This window comes from Leptonychotes weddellii, chromosome 10 (genome assembly GCF_054177405.1).
Source record: "Leptonychotes weddellii isolate Sample4059 chromosome 10, ASM5417740v2, whole genome shotgun sequence".
NCBI classification, from domain to species: domain Eukaryota; kingdom Metazoa; phylum Chordata; class Mammalia; order Carnivora; family Phocidae; genus Leptonychotes; species Leptonychotes weddellii.
In genome coordinates this window covers 54,760,891-54,767,522 of record NC_138378.1, presented here as the reverse complement: position 1 = coordinate 54,767,522, position 6,632 = coordinate 54,760,891, and positions in this window count along the sequence as shown.

Here is a 6,632-nt window from a genome sequence, read left to right as displayed (position 1 = left end):
AAGACAATGTCTCCTTCCTCACTGATATTTTTGTTTTAGAAAATACAGTTGTTTCACCAAAAAAATTCTACTTAGGTGAACACATAACGGGCTTATTTTTTTATGAATTAAAAAATATTTGTAAATTTCTCAATTTTAATTTCTAGCACAATAAATGTTTATAGACATAGCCCACACAAACAAAAGCTCTTTGGGTATTTAACCAGTGGTAAGGGCGCAAAGGAATCCTGAGAGCAAACTCTGAGAAGCGCTCTAACTCATACTCCATGTCAGGCTAGCTCCAAACTTAGGCCAGCTTCAGCTGGTTTAATGAGCTGGGGATGAGGAGGAACCCAGAAGGTAAAATGCCTGCCTTTCTTATCTCTACTCTCTTCTCTTCCCCTTTACCTCTTTTTAAAGGTACCTGGTCCAGGGACCACTGACTTAGGATCCATTCCCTGGCATTGGCCCACTGCTGCCCAGAAACATGGCCACATTAACATTTATAAATACTCTTGTGGCTATATTTCTGTTCTATCTCTGCACAGATGAAAATAAACTCAAGCAGAGGCAAAACCAAGAAGTCTTTGCACACACCAGTGGGTCTTCAATACACCCAGCCCTCTCTTTCCCACGCCATTACCTTTTCTGATTTCCTCTCCCTACTGAATCCCTACAGTGCTTTGTGGCTCCAGTCCTAGAACACTTATCCTATTCAACCTCATACTATGATTATTTAGTTAATTTATGGTTCCAACATTCTACCCTCTCTGAGGACTTGTGTAGGAGCACATGTGTGCACACACATGTATGCCCATGCACAGGATGAGAAATTTCTTTTTTTTTTTTAAAGATTTTATTTATTTATTTGACAGAGAAAGACACAGCGAGAGAGGGAACACAAACGGGGAGTGGGAGAGGGAGAAGCAGACTCCCCGCCGAGCAGGGAGCCCGATGCGGGACTCGATCCCGGGACTCCGGGATCATGACCTGAGCCGAAGGCAGTCGCTTAACCAACTGAGCCACCCAGGCGCCCAGGATGAGAAATTTCTTGACCGGGAGTCCATAAAGTCCAAGGGGATTGAATTCACAAGCTTATGAACTTGGACAGGACAAAAAGTTACACATTTATTTTTACTAACTTCTAATTGAAAGTTAGCATTGCTTTCTTATAAATGTAGACAGCACCACAATAGCACTAGCGGTAACTATGATTTTATCACCAACAGAAATGATTGGTATTTTCACATTGCATTAAAGTTGTTGCAGATCTCTCGAAATACATTTACACTCAACACTATTTTGAAATCACAGGACTTATTAGACTCATCACTAGATCTTATTATTACTGGCTGGCTCAGTAGGTAGAGCATGCACCACTTGGTCTGCTGGTTATGAGTTCAAAGAAATAGAAAAGGAAAGGATAAGGAAGGGAAGGAAAGGATAGGAAAGGGAAGGAAAGGGTAGGAAAGGGAAGGGAAGGGAAGAAAAGCTCCCAAGTTGGGTGTAGAGCTTACTTGAAGAAGGAGAAGAAGAAGAAGGAGGAGGAGGAGGAGAAAAAGAAGAGAAGAAGAAGAAGAGAAGGAGGAGAAGAAGAAGAAGAGAAGAAGAAGAAGAGGAGGAGGAAGAAGAAGAATAGCATATACATTACTGAATCACAGATTTGCTTGTTTTTTTTATAGGTTGATGACTTTCAATATAATTGGTTTCCTTTGAAACTTTGTGAACTTTACATATTTAAAACCATTATTTGAGGGGCACTTGGGTGGCTCAGGTGGTTAAGCATCTGCCTTCAGCTCAGGTCATGATCTCCAGGTCCTGGGATGGAGGCTCCCAGCTCAGTGGGGAGTCTGTTCTCCCTCTCCCTATGACTCTCCCCATGCTTGTGCTCTCTCTTGCTCTCAAATAAATAAATAAATCCAAAAAAAAACCCCACATTATTTGAGAAGGAATCCCCAGGATTCGCCAAAGGGACACTTTGCAAAAAAAAAAAGTCAGGGGAGTAAGAATCCCTGCTGAGGCAGTAATCTTCAGTTCAGGGAGGCCATTATTCCTTTTGTTGTGCATTGTACATAGTAAATCCCCAGTGAGTATTTACTGAATTGCATTTGGGGGATTCCAAGTAGTTGACTGGATGTTTTCCTTTTCCTCAGTGTCACCCTGCCGAGGCTGGGCTGGCCCCCACCCCACTTCCTCCTGAGAGAGGAAGTTGATCAAGCTATCGCCATCCTGCATGCAATCCTCACAGCCTTGGAGGCCAAAGCCGGCTGCCTCAGAGTCAGATGCTCCTTTGTGTTTTAAAGTGAGTGTCATGCACAGGAGATGATTGAGATTAGGGTTACAACACAGTGGGTGGTATCAGAAATACTTTTCACTTGGAGCCCAACCATATTGATGCTGCAAAACTACAAAATGTTTAAATGTGCTTGGCTGTGGGAAGCTCTACTCTCAGACATTTATGTAAGCACTTTAGCATTTATGCCCAAGTTCATTTACATTATTCATTCGCTTTGTTATGTTTTGTTTTCTTTTTACAATAAACTATACATTTCTGCCAACTCTTCATCTTTTCCTTCTTAGCAGCATTGCCATTTGCTTATGCAATATGGTGGTTTGCGCACGCTTCAAAAACCCAAAGGAAACCTTGTGCTACTTTTTCCTTCTTTTTCTTCCACATCTGCAACGAATCCTTTCCTGTTTACTTGTCTGAAAACTCTTTTTCTCCTGCTGTTAAAGCTGGGCATGAGCACTGATCTAAGCAGCCTTTCGGATGGAGCAGACATCAAGGAGAAGACAAGAGTAAAGCCACAGGTTGGTTATTCTGTAAACAAGTGTGCAGCGAGATAGTTTTAAGAAAACTCTCAATGAAGAAGTCATGGTGAACATGCAGGACTTGGGTGCTATTAGTTTCAAAGGCTTCATTATAAGGCCCACCAGTAATGTCCTTTAGATAAAGGCCTTAAGTTTCTGGCAAATAGCAGAGACCTCAGCAGTCAGGTAACTGGTCTAGAAGCAGGTGTCTTACCAAGACCTGGCCACAGAAAGAGTGAAGATCAGGGTGGAGAAATTCAGGCTCTAAAGCCAAGTAGAAGTGGGGACAGGAGAGGAAGCCGGCGGGTCCCAGAAGAACAGCCAGAGCCCCAGAGCACACCAGCAGCTTAGAAATGGCTGGAAATGAAACCTGTGAGAGGCCAAATGAAGCCTTCTTATATTCTTCCTGCTGGTGACTAGAACTTATCCCAAAGTATGGGCCTGGGTTCAAACCTTGGACAAGGGTTAAGGTACACGGCCACAGAGGGGTTGGGTAGCAAGGATAGGAAACACCATCATAGTGAGTTTCCAAAAGCTCCATGGTTGTTTTGTACTTTTGTTCTGTTTTTCAGAATTTTTTTATTAGGGAAATTTTCAGACACACACATCAATAGACGAATATTATATAATGAGCCCCATGTACCTAGCACACAGCTTAAACAATTCTCAACATTTTGACTCTACTGCTTCAATTATCCCTCTCTTCAATTTCTTAAGATTTTATTTATTCATTTGAGAGAAACAGAGACAGAGAACACAAGCAGGGGGAGAGGCAAAGGGAGAGGGAAGAGCTGACTTCCCGCTGAGCTGGGAGCCCGCCCTTCCTCAAAATTTTTTAAAGATTTATTTATTTAGGGGCACCTGGGTGGTTCAGTCAGCTGAGCGTCTGCCTTCGGCTCAGGTCATGATCTCCAGATTCTGGGATCCAGCACTGTCAGGCTTCCTGCTCAGCAAGGAGTCTTCTTCTCTCTCTCTCTCTCTCTCTCCCCCCCTCCTTCTGCCCCTCCTCACTGCTCGTTCTCTCTCTCTCAAATAAATAAATAAAATTGTAAAAAAAAAAAAAGATTTCTTTATCTTGGGGGGAGGGAGAAGGGAGGCAGACTCCCTGCTGAGCGTGGAGCCCTTCGCAGGGCTCCATCTCCCTGAGCCAAAACCAAGAGTCTGACGTTTAACCGACTGAGCCATCCAGGAGCCCCTACCCTCAATTTTTTTAAGATTCAGTTTTTAGCCCTCTGATTTCTATACTTTCTTCCTCAGAAATGTGCCCCATTCTCATGACTCCAACTACTGTCTCAAAGCATTTGAGCCCCAATTGTGAAGCAACAGCCCCATCCTTTGATGTACCCTTAACGACCTCCTGGATTTGTCCATTTCAAGGTCTCAGTGCACTTCAGTCTATAGCAGACAGTGTTGGTTGCCTTCCGAGCAGCCTTCCCACCTTGACCTTATGTCCGCTATAGAATCTCACTTAGTTGATGTATGAGGGGGAGGTTTAGTTACCTTCCAGCCCCAGTAATTAATCTTGATTAATCTAAGCTGTCCATGATAGTTTCATTCCCCCTTTTGGGTGATTGATTTAGGAATGTGCATATGAGTTTTCCTTAAAACTCTGTCATAAAGAGTTTTCCTTACTCTCATAAAGGAATATGAAAAAGGTACTCTCTTCCTTTCTTGGAGCCAGACTACCTACAATTGTATCTTAGTGATGCCACTCACTAACTAGGTGACTCTGAGCAAGTTACTTAACTTCTCTGTACCTCAGTTTTTTAATCTGTAAAATGGGGATGATAGAAGCAACTCATGACGTTGTTGTAAAGAGCAAAGGAATTAATATATGCAAAGTGCTTAGGACAGTGTCTGCCCTATCAATAGTGTTATTATTTAGCACTATTTATTTTAGCTATTATTATTATTTTGTAAGGATGTGATGCTTGGAGCTGTGGCAGCTATCTTGTGACCATGAAGAGGCAACCTTGAGGATAAAGACTGACTCACATGCATGAAAGAGAAGAAATGTGGAATCATCGATGATGTCAACTTACTGAATTAGACAACCCTGGAACCAATCTCCCCTGGAATTTCTCATTAAGTGAGATATAATAATTTTGCTTATTGCATGTGTCTCTTTGGTTGAATTTTCTATTACTTGCAAACAAAAGCAGCCTAATTGATACATATGCCCCAAATTAGATTTCTTCTTTTTTTCTCAAGATTTTATTTTTAAGTAATCTCTACACCCAATATGGGGCTTAAACTCACAATCCCAAGATCAAGAGTCACACACTCTACCAACTGAGCTAACCAGGTGTCCCCCCAGGTCAGATTTCTTTTTCCCTAAGCTTGCTCAAGTTTGTTGCCTCTGTCAAGGCATCAAAATTTCCCCATTCAGTCTTCTTTATAACTCCCAATATCTAGCCAGTTGTGTCATTGTTTCCTTCCAACTTTTTCTTTCCCTCCATTAGCAAAGTTACCATTAGTGGCAAAACAAAACATGAAGCAACTAATGCTCTGAACTGTCCTCATGAAAAGTGAGGGGCTCATAGAAAGTGAAAATATTGGTCATAGACAATTTTGTCTTGTTCATAGCATCTAGCACATAGTAGGCACTCAATATATATTTGTTGAATGACTGGATGGAGGGATAGATGGATGAGGCATTTCCCAAGTGAAGATATTCCAGAGAATAATTTTTCAGAGCAAGAAATCTTCCTCAGAGGCACCTGGCTGGCTCAGTCAGTACAGCATGACTCTTGATCTCAGGGTCGTAAGTTCAAGGCCCACACTGGGTGTAGAGTTTATTTAAAAAAAAAAAAAAATCCTCTGCCAAATAAGTTTGTTTATTTGATTAACCATTAAACAAAATTGCTTCAGGACTTCTCAGAGCCTTCAATATGCTTCTGTGCATTAAGAGAGGGACTTTACTATTCAGTGCCACCCCAGCTTAATTGGCCAGAGAGGCAATTATTCTCGAGTTACCATTTTCTGGAGTTCCACAGAACATAGCTCGAGCTATTTTTGCCAATTATGGCTTTTAGGCAGGAGAGAAAACTCTAGAACAACCTATACCCTATATTGCTTTCCTACTTAATCATTCTCATTTTCCACTGGAAAAATAGTTGGGCATAACAATGAGGTGTCATCCTATGGGAAAATTGGGAGAGATTACTACGTATGCATCAATTTTTGCAATTCTAGTGTGGCTTACTGATTGTTGAAATAATGCGTACATATCCTAAAGTCTAAATATTGGAAAATTCCCACACTAAAACACTATTGAGGCAAATATATACTACTGCATGTAGTAAATTAATAAAAACCCCAGAGCAAATGGATAATGATAAGGCTTAACAGGGCATGAAATGTAAGAATAGCAACTTTTTAAAGCCATAACTAACCTAAAACCATGCTGGGGGAGCACTGATAATAAAAGTGTCCTTCCTGAGAACGATGGGAATTTCTACCAGCCATATGCCCAAACACGCAGCTGTGCCCGTATACCATCTCCCCGGAAGGACACTGAATTAGTCCTCATTAAACTCTAACAGATCATAATTCTAGTTTATGAATACCAGAACTTCATAACCCTCAGTAACTCAGTAGGTTTCGAGTAAGCCTTAGTTGTTGTTTTTTTTTAAGATTTTATTTATTTATTTGAGAGAGAGAGAGCATGAGAGGGGAGAGGTCAGAGGGAGAAGCAGACTCCCCACTGAGCGGGGAGCCCAATGTGGGCCTCCATCCGGGGACTCCAGGATCACGACCTGAGCTGAAGGCAGTTGCTTAACCAACTGAGCCACCCAGGTGTCCCATAAGCCTTAGTTTTATGAGAAAATGAATGTCGTTGG